Source organism: Lactuca sativa, chromosome 1 (genome assembly GCF_002870075.4).
Source record: "Lactuca sativa cultivar Salinas chromosome 1, Lsat_Salinas_v11, whole genome shotgun sequence".
In the NCBI taxonomy this organism is placed as follows: Eukaryota; Viridiplantae; Streptophyta; class Magnoliopsida; order Asterales; family Asteraceae; genus Lactuca; species Lactuca sativa.
In genome coordinates this window covers 34259933-34269759 of record NC_056623.2, presented here as the reverse complement: position 1 = coordinate 34269759, position 9827 = coordinate 34259933, and positions in this window count along the sequence as shown.

The window sequence follows — 9827 nt, the reverse complement described above, 5'->3', positions numbered from 1 at the left end:
ACGAAAACGTTCTCATACAACATATCACGATAACACTTTGTCCTTTTCAGAATGAAACATGTTGTTATATAAATATCAAACACTTTATTTTTATTGTGAGTATAAATGTTCATTAATGTTATTACAAATGTTATACTTTACATACAAAGTCGACACTACACCAGGGATAATCATACAAACGAATCACACATTTGGAAAAACTATAATAGGTATAGTTTACTAGATATACATGAGATTTTACATACTATAAGTACTATATCAAGGAAATACTTTCATATACAAGAACAAATGGACTTTTCATACGTAAACCTAATTGATACTAAGTTTTATGAGACATTCAACTTCACGTACTTTCAAGTATGTAGTTAAAGTCATGTATTATATACCATAATCTCTTATAGGGAGAGCGTGATACTTGTGTATAGATCTATACGGGATTGAAAATCCCGCACCTAAACTGTTAGCTACAGTTAGACCGGTAGGTCTGGGGTGACAAACGTCATAACATTCCAACGCCCGAAGAACGTTGTTACAGGTAGTCTGGGTCAATAGCATGGTTGTAAAACTCACATGGAGTATTAAGAACACGTTGATTTACGGGGTTATCAAATGCCTTAGCGATTTTATACATACATAAATCTATTATTCTAGGCATGAAAACACTATTGCATTTCAGTTTTGGAACTTTTAAACTACCACACACTTATGGACAAATATTGGATTTCTAAAGGAAAACATTCAAGACAGTCGAGTCATGATAGAAGACTACTTTTATACTAGTAGGAAATATGGGATTTTCTAGGAGTTTTCAAACATCTACAAACAATTTCGTTCAAATTTATACAAACACTAACACTAAATACTTATGAACTCACCAACTTAAATGTTGATCTACTCTTTCCAATCTACTTGTATTTCTCAAGGATTCAGTAATACAGGTAAACTTTAGCTTTTGGAGAAGTGATGCTAAGGCGTCAGTTTTAAAACTCATTTTGTCATCATATTGTAATTTGTTTTTGAAACAAGTATCATTCAACAATGTAAATTTTAAATTATATATATGATGGTTGTGTTTACTTTCTTTACTATGTATTCAACTGTTACGATACTACATGAAGTCACCTGCCCTCGAACGATTCCGCCGTTCTGGTTTGGGGTGTGACAGATTGGTATCAGAGCATTGAATATAGTGAACTAAGTACATCGAACCACATAATATATACAAACTATGAATGCATAGGGACTAAAACTCTCTGACAAAACATTGTTTCACCTAAAACCACGTTTCATTCAACTTAAATTATTTAGGTAGTAAAAGCACAAATACATGTCATTTCATAGTTAGAACTATACAAGAAGTATTAAGACAAGTTGGACACTACGACTAGGCCCCAGAATATGTAATCGGATTTAGGACAAATATAGCATGATCAACTATATTTATCCGAAATCAGACTAGTCTATGTCGAGGAATGGTCGTAGTGAGAAACAAGTCAAAACTTACCAAAATGACACTAGTATCAAACATACAAACTTAAATACTATAGGAGTATTTGGTAAATACAATAGTTTAACTTAAATGTTTAGATTTACATGTTATTAAAATTTCTAGACAATTCTCATACCTCTATTCTCGTACAGACACAATGGTTGGATTCTATCCACTAGGGGATCCCTACTACCCGAATCAGGGTAATGGAGGATGGATAGAGGAGGAACCCGAAGAGGATGAGGAACCTATAGAGTTGGAGGAAAGGGATGACTCTGGGACAGACTCAGAACCAGAAGTAATCAACCCACCAGTCGCTCAACCTCCCGCAGTTAGGAGAAACCTTCAGGGACCAACTCCCATTTGGGGAAGTCACCTTCACCATTGGAGCCAACAATAAGGATTATGTCATCCCTATAGTATGTGTCGGGACTTCTACGACATCAGGGATGGAGGTTCAGCCGACCGAGCACTCCCAATCATGGTGGGCAAACTAGCCAACCGGTCCTATCAATCTGGGTTCAAGTTAACCGGATTCGTGAAGTCAACGTGGAAGTACAAGTTCAAACTTCTGAAATTCGTCGACTGGACAGGTTGCAGGATGACGCCCAACTCCGCATCGACACATTCCAAGCATAACTGATTGCAGCCCTCTCTGAGATAAGGGAACAACAAGCCGCCTTCGATAGGCGTCTTATGGAAGCAAAGCAATCAGACACGGAGTCGAGCTCCAAGCGCAACCTACGTCGCAAGTAGTACTTGCCCAAATCCCAAAATTTTGTTATACAATAGGAACTCGGCTAAAAGTCTTAATTTTCTTTAACTTCTGTATCGGAGACCCTTAGAAGGGTCGAAATTTTTCCTAACTTCAAATGTAACTCAACGTACGTTTAATATATATGAAGAAATTCCTTTATGTGTTAATTCTTTGAATACCACTCAGATTCATAAGTTTATCTATCACTATGCAAACTTTTATTATGAGTCAAGCTCTAAACCCTGGGTAGGTCCGTCAAATTCATAAATTGATAAAAAAAAAAAATAGCAAATTTATTAACACACAGCTTCCAATCATTAAAGACTTATGTTCTTCATTCTATTTCTCTAGCAGAACGATGCCGCCCTGTAGATCTACACGCCATGTCAACAACACAATACCACCACCACCACCTCCTCCATTGACATATAACACCGTCTTGATAGCTGCAGTGACAACAACAATGACACAGATGAGTAATAATGGGTCCGGAGGGGGAGTAAATAACTCTACGAATGGCCAACGCCAGGGTCGTTCAGGGGATTGCACCTTCAAGGACTTCACCAATAGCAAGCCAATATATTTTAATAGATCAGGAGGGATAATGGCTCTATCATAATAGATAGAGAAAACAGAAGCGGTTTTCGAGATCTGTGCATGTATGGAAGTGAGCAAGGTAAAATTTGCTGCTTGTACATTCTTCGAGAGAGCTCTAACGTGGTGGAATGACCATGTCAAGTCGCTAACTCTGGTAGTGGCTAATTCTATGGGCTGGGAGAATCTAAAGCAAATGTTAATGCAAGAGTACTGTCCAAGGGGCGAAGTACAAAAGCTAGAGCAGGAACTTCCTTACTATGGTAGGGTCGGACATCACAACCTATACCAATAGGTTTAGTGATTTGGCAAACCTTTGCCCAGGTATGGTTGCTCTAGAGAGTAAGAATATCGAGAGATACATCTGGGGACTGTCACCCTAGATCCAAGGAAGTGTACTAGCTTCCAAACCAGTCACTTTCGATAGTGCCAAACAGTTGGCACAAGCTCTCGTTGACCATGGAGTCTGCCAAGGCTTCGCAACTGCTGTTCCAGAGGAAACCATAGGAAACAACAACAACAACAACAACAACAATACCAACAATAATAGCAAGAAGAAGTTTTGGAACAAGAGGAAGAGTCAGTTTTCACAAGAACCTTCCAAGAAGCAACAGATAGTGGCAGTCCATGCCGCTACTACCCCCACCGCTGCTCCTGTTACCCCTACACCAGCAAAGCAATATGCTGGGAACCTATCAAAGTGCAAAAAATGCAATTTCCATCACAACGGAAATTGTCGGGAGATGCACTACAACAATTGCAACAAGAAAGGGCACACTGTCGGTTTCTGTAAAGCACCAGCCCGACCAATCACCAAAGTCCCTGGAGTCGGTGTAGGCCAGGAGTTTTATGGGTGTGGTGAGGTTGGACACTACAAGAGAGACTGTCCTAAGGCAAGGAATGCTAGCGGCATAGGAAGAGTGTTGGCAATAGGGCAGAACGAAGCAATAGCTGATCCCATGGTGGTTACGGGTACGTTTCTCCTCAATAACGCTTATGCATGCATACTCTTTGATTGTGGTGCGTAAAGGAGTTTCGTGAGTCATAAATTCAAACACATACTAAAACAGAACCCTCAAACACTCAATAAGATATTTACCGTAGAAATGGAAAATGGTAGAACAAAAAGCACAAACGATATGTGCATAGGCTGAACACTAACTATAAACGAACATTCATTTCAAATCGATCTAATGCCGATCACTATAAATAGCTTTGATGTCATCATTGGTATGGATTGGTTAAGCCTACCCCATGCCGGTATACTTTGTCACGAAAGGGTCGTTCGCCTAAATCTGCCAAACGGCGAAACTCTTGTCATTTATGGTGACAAGCTCGGTACCAATTTACAGACAATCTCTTGCGTCAAAGCCTAGAAATACCTGCATAAGCAATACCATGCCTTCTTAGCCCACGTAGTAGATAAGGAAAAAAAGCAAAAGACGTCAAAGACATTCCAAAAGTCTGCGATTTTCCTGATGTCTTCCCTGAAGATCTTCCAGGAGTCCCACCAGAACGGCAAGTCGAGTTCAGAATCGATTTAATTCCCGGAGCTACCCCAGTAGCAAATTCGCCATATCGTCTAGCGCCAGCTGAGATGCAAGAATTATCTAGCCAATTAAACAAACTACTCAACAAAGGATTCATAAGACCGAGCTTCTCACCTTGGGGAGCACCAATCCTATTCGTAAAGAAGAAGGATGGATCTTTCCGCATGTGCATCGATTACCGGGAACTCAACAAGCTCACTATCAAGAACCGATATCCCCTATCATGTATCGACGACTTGTTCGACCAACTCCAAGGAGCGAGTTATTTCTCAAAGATCGATTTGAGATCCTGGTATCATCAGCTGCGAGTCTTAGAAGGAGATGTCCCCAAAACAACCTTTCGAACTTGTTATGGTCACTACGAGTTTGTAGTGATTCCCTTTGGATTAACAAATGCACCGGCGGTTTTCATGGACTTAATGAACCAAGTGTGTCGTTCATTCCTGGAAAGATTTGTGATCATGTTCATAGACGATATACTCATTTATTCAAAGAGTAAAGAGGAACATGGTCAACACCTCCGACAAATCTTAGAAACTCTAAGGAAAGAGAAGTTATACGCAAAATTCTCAAAGTGCGAATTTTTGGATTCGGAAAGTAGATTTCGTAGGTCATGTGGTTAGCGAAGACGGAATACACGTGGACCCTTCAAAAATCAAGGCAATAGTGAACTGGTCAGCACCAAGAACCCCAACGGAAATCCGACAATTCTTGGGCCTGGCTGGCTATTACCGAAGATTTATACAAAATTTCTCGAAGATTGCTAAACCATTTACCACCTTGACCCAGAAGGGCACAACTTTCAATTGGGAAGAAAGACAAGACACAACATTCCAAACACTGAAGCGAGCACTATGCAGCGCACCTATATTGTCCTTGCCAGAAGGAACAGAAGACTTCGTGGTCTACTGTGATGCATCTAATCAAGGTCTTGGATGTGTTCTAATGCAACGAGGAAAAGTCATCGCCTACGCCTCGAGACAACTCAAGACGCACGAGGTCAACTACACTACACATGACCTCGAACTAGGAGCAGTCATTTTCGCCTTAAATATTTGGAGACACTATCTCTATGGCACGAAATGCACAATCTTTACCGATCACAAGAGCCTTCAAAATATCCTCAATCAAAAGGAAGTCAACATGAGGCAAAGACGATGGGTTGAACTGTTGAATGACTACGAATGTGAAATTCGTTATCATCCAGGAAAAGCAAATGTGGTGGCTGATGCTCTTAGTCGAAAGGAATACTCGGGTGGCCAAGTGAAATCCTTAACCATGACGATCCATTCACACCTGTCCACACAAATCAAGGAAGCTCGGAGGGAAGCCTTGAAAACAGAGAATGTGACGGGTGAAGCCTTGAGGGGAATGGATAAGAATCTTGAAGTCAAGGGCGACGGAGTTCATTACTTCATGGATCGGATCTGGACACCGAGGTTTGGTGGATTCAGAGACGTGGTCACAAATGAGGCTCATAAGACTCGATACTGCGTGCATACAGGTTCGGACATGATGTATCTGGACCTCAAGAAACTGTATTGGTGGCCGAACATGAAAACAGAGATCGTTACCTATGTGGGCAAGTGTCTGACTTGCGCCAAAGTCAAGGTAGAGTATCAAAAGCCATCAAGATTACTACAACAACCCGAAATACCCGAGTGGAAGTGGGAGCAGATAACCATGGATTTCATAACCAAATTACCCAAGACAATAGGTGGGCTAGACACCATCTGGGTAATTTTCGATAGATTAACAAAATCCGCACACTTCCTACCCATAAAGGAAACCGACAAGATAGAGAAGCTAGCTCGAACATACATCCGAGAGATTGTACGAATACATGGTGTACCAATATCCATTATCTCATACAGAGATAGTAGGTTCACCTTGCGATTCTGGCAGTCGTTACAAAAATCTCTTGGAACAAGACTAGACATGAGTACCGCTTACTATCCACAAACCAACGGTCAAAGTGAGAGGACCATACAGACCTTGGAAGATATGCTAAGAGCTTGTGTAATCGATTTTGGTAAAGCATGGGATACTCATTTACCACTAGTCGAATTCACATACAACAATAGCTATCACTCCAGCATTAAGGTTGCTGCATTCGAAGCCCTCTATGGCCGCAAGTGCAGATCACCACTGTGTTGGGCCGAAGTGGGTGACACGCAACTAGCTAAGGGACAAGTACCCGACAGCGCTCTCACAGGCCCAGAAATTATAAGAGAAACAACTGAGAAGATTGTACAAATTCGGGAACGACTAAAGGCTTCAAGAGACAGACAAAAGAGTTATGCGGACAAAAGACGGAAGCCCTTAGAATTTCAGGTTGGAGACCGAGTGCTATTGAAGGTCTCACCCTGGAAAGGTTTAATACGTTTCGAAAAACATGGGAAGCTAAACCCAAGTTATATTGGACCATTCAAGATCCTTGCAAGGATCGATCCGGTAGCATACAAACTTCGACTACCGCAGGAACTCAATAACGTATATCCTACCTTTCACGTGTCAAACTTGAAGAAATGTTTTTCCGATGAGACCCTCATCGTCCCTCTAGACGAAATCGAAATCAACGATAGTCTCCACTTTATAGAGGAACCAATTGAGGTCATGGATAGGGAAATTAAAAGAACAAAACAAAGTTGCATACCCATTGTGAAGGTCTGCTGGAATGCAAAGCGGGGACCAGAATATACTTGGGAACGCGAAGATCAGATGAAACAAAAATACCCGCATCTCTCCCCCTAATCCATAAATATTTACCTTACATTTAATTTTGGGACAAAATTGCCTCTAACAGGGGGATGATGTGACAACCAGATATTTCGAATCAATGTAATGACCTAAAAAGTCAATAATTGTAACCTCTTTTGATCTAATGAAATTATTGTCAAAAATAAGATGTTCAAATGTCTCTACTGGATTTCATAAATGATAGATATCGTGTCCAGGGTTTCAGAAATATAAAGAACACTAGAATCCGGGTTACAACGAGGAAGTTATGACCAACCTAAGATTCATAGCAAAAACCGTCAATACAGTTAATCGTAAAAAGAGAAATTTTAATAAAATACTTATTAGCCTTAGGTATCTAAATAAAATCCGTAGATATCATTAAACCGTGAAACCACATCAAAAGAACGCCCAAATCTGACTTCGTATGAGGAAGTTATGAGTTTTCGAAATTTCGGGATAGCGGTAGACAACTAAAAACTCAAAATAGAGATCGAGTGATTTCTAGCCGAAACAACCTAAAGGAGAATCTAAGATCTAAACAATAGTAGTGCAAGGGTAAAAATTCCGACAGTAACGAACATCGGATGAAGAAGTTATGGATTTTAAACGGACTTTTCGTGTCCCGACCTATTAAAATTATATAACTAAAAATAAAGTCAAAACCAGCCAACAAAGTCTAAATTAAAGTTGTAGAGTATATTTTCACCTACGCGTGCATATGAAGAACGTCAAAATCGGATCTCGTATGCGAAAGTTACGGATTTTACAAGTTCGAGGTGCACAAACCGAGACGATTTATGCCTAGCGTACCCTCGTACGCCCAACGTACTCAGGTTCTAGGCTTCGGACCGTCCACGTCGCCCCTCTATGCCTCTATGCCCTGTCCCATCCGAAATTCGACAGACGAGGATGCGGTCATGCATGACGTCTGGTACACTCCGTGTAACCCGGAGGTACGCCCCGCATACCGAGGGTTTCTAGCCCCTATAAAAGGGATGTGAGGGTTCCGGGCATTAGTGCTTATTTCCTCTCCCTCTCTTGCGTTTTTACTCCGTTTTGCGTGCAAGAAATATCCCGAAGCCCCGGTATTCACATCCAAGTTCCGAACGAAGGTTTTACACTCCCGAGATTCCCGAGAATCCCGAGAAATCCGCTTTCTCCTGTCAAAGTTCTGCTCCGTTTTCATCTCACTTTCTTCAATCTAACAAGTGAGTTCATACCCCTATAACTACGTTTTCAAATATTTTGTAAATGCTTTTATACACTTTTAGGAGGGAATACAAGTACACACATGGTTATCCTTGTGTAAAAAACATCAATCATTTGCTATACTTTTGTTATATAACAAATCATATGTGATTTATAACTATCATACGAAAACATTCTCATACAACTATCACGATAACACTTTGTCCTTTTCGGAATGAAACATGTTGTCATATAAATATCAAACACTTTTTTTATATTTTGAGTATAAATGTTCAATAATGTTATTACAAATTTTATACTTTACATACAAAGTCGACACTACACTAGGGTTAATCATACAAACGAATCACACATTTGGAAAAACTATAATAGGTATAGTTTACTAGATATACGTGAGATTTTACATACTATAAGTACTATATCAAGGAAATACTTTCATATACAAGAACAAATGGACTTTTCATACGTAAACCTATTTGATACTAAGTTTTGTGAGACATTCAACTTCACGTACTTTCAAGTATGCAGTTAAAGTCCTGTATTATATACCATAATCTCTTGTAGGGAGAGCGTGATACGTGTGTATAGATCTATACGGGATTGACAATCCCACACCTAAACTGTTAGCTACAGTTAGACTGGCAGGTATGGGGTGACAAATGTCATAACATTCCAACGCCCGAAGAATGTTGTTACAGGTAGTCTGGGTCAATAGCATGATTGTAAAACTCACATGGAGTATTAAGAACACGTTGATTTACGGGGTTATCAAATGCCTTAGCGATTTTATACATACATAAATCTATTATTCTAGGCATGAAAAACACTATTGCATTTCAGTTTTGGAACTTTTAAACTACCACACACTTATAGACAAATATTGGATTTCTAAAGGCAAACATTCAAGACATTCGAGTCTTGATAGAAGACTACTTTTATACTAGTAGGAAATATGGGATTTTCTAGGAGTTTTCAAACATCTACAAACAATTTCGTTCAAATTTATACAAACATTTACACTAAATACTTATGAACTCACCAACTTAAATGTTGATCTACTCTTTCCAATCTACTTATATTTCTTAGGGATTCAGTAATACAGGTAAACTTTAGCTTTTAGAGAAGTGATAAGGCGTCAGTTTTAAAACTCATTTTGTCATCATATTGTAATATGTTTTTGAAACAAGTATCATTCAACAATGTAGCTTCTAAATTATATATATGATGGTTGTGTTTACTTTCTCTACTATGTATTCAACTGTTACGATACTACATGAAGTCATCCGTCCTCGAAGGATTCCGCCGTTCTGGTTTGGGGTGTGACATCTATTCTGGCCATAACTTTGAGGATCTCTATTCAGGTGCGAGGGCCATGAGATATCTTCAACAAGGTTGTTCTGGGTTCCTAGCTTATGTTGCAGACACTCGAGTTGAGGACACGTCGAAGTTGGGTAGGGTGTCCATTGTGTAGGATTTGCCCAATGTA